This window comes from Microtus oregoni, unplaced genomic scaffold, assembly GCF_018167655.1.
Source record: "Microtus oregoni isolate MIOR12 unplaced genomic scaffold, Mior012 000022F_ref0000154, whole genome shotgun sequence".
In the NCBI taxonomy this organism is placed as follows: domain Eukaryota; kingdom Metazoa; phylum Chordata; class Mammalia; order Rodentia; family Cricetidae; genus Microtus; species Microtus oregoni.
In genome coordinates, this window is record NW_024543081.1 from 615,329 (window position 1) to 616,580 (window position 1,252).

A 1,252-nucleotide genomic window follows, 5' to 3' on the forward strand; every position below is an offset into this window, starting at 1 on the left:
CTCTGTCTCTCTCTCTGCTGGCGGCTAAGCCCAAGACTTCATGCATGTATACACAAGGCAAACTTCCTATAATTCACCCACACCTCTGGTCCTGCCCCTATATTAAGAATTCAATTTGATTTTTAATTTTGTGTCTCTGTGAGAGCATGTGACGGGCATGAAGGTGCCCCAAGGGGTCATGGACCCTATAGAGCTGTGTTGTAAATAGGGGCGGCGGGGCTGCCTCCCCGGCCCCCCGCCGCCTGCCCAGCTAGCTCAGTCGGTAGAGCATGAGACTCTCAATCTCAGGGTCGTGGGTTCGAGCCCCACGTTGGGCGCCAAAATGTAGCGGCGTAAACAAATGCAGACAGATTGTAAAAATATATATATATCTATATCTTTAATGTAGAAATAGACTTACAGAACCACCGTTCCCGCGGAGACCAGGAAAGCAGAAGCGATGGCTGGGAGCACGCTGGCCAAATTTATAGGCAGACATTAGCCTGAGGCGAACACGCCCCCCAAGGGGCGGGACTTATCCCTACAGAGCTGGGAGGACAAGCAGTGGTGAAGTGCCTGACATGGGTGCTGGGAACTGAATCTGTGTTGTCTGGAAGTACAATAAGTGTTCTTACTCATGAGCTGTCTCTCTGGTCCTTACCCATTTTGGAATCTTTCTGAGCTCCCTGGGCTTCAGTCCATGGGCTCCCATAGCTCTTGGTAAGTGATTCTTGCTGTCCTCACAGTCCTCAGCCTTGTGGTCACTTTCCTCTGTCATTCTCTTCCTTTTTCTTTCATTTCCGTGAGGCAGGGTCTTATATAATATAGTCTGGCCTGGAACTTGCTATGTAGGTGAAGATGAGTATGAAGTCCTCACCTGTTACAAGGAGAGGGGGGCCATTTGTTTGTCCCAGCTGCCTGGATAGCTTATACTTGAAACAACCACACAGAAATTGTATTAATTAAATCACTGCCTGGCCCATTATCTCTAGCCTCTTTTTGGCTAACTCTTACATATTAGTTTAACCCATCTCCATTAATCTGTGTATCGCCACATGACAGTGGCTTACCAGTAAAGATTCAGCATGTCTGATTCTGGCGGCTTCATGGCGGTTCTCTCTCTGACTCTGCTTTCTTCCTCCCAGAATTCAGTTCTGTCTTTTCCACCTACCTAAATTCTGCTCTATCCATCCATGCGGTTCCTTTTTTGATTAACCAATGAAAGCAACACATAAACAGAAGGACCTCCTATACCGCTCATTCTGCTTTCTTC

The 1,252-nt window shown here is 47.7% G+C and overlaps 1 non-coding gene across 1 annotated transcript; it reads left to right on the plus strand.

The window, feature by feature from the left end:
- Positions 1 to 244: 244 nt before the first annotated feature.
- Trnae-cuc lies at positions 245 to 317 on the plus strand. The gene has a single exon. It is a non-coding gene; the product is annotated as a tRNA-Glu (tRNA).
- The last annotated feature ends 935 nt before the right edge of the window (positions 318 to 1,252 follow it).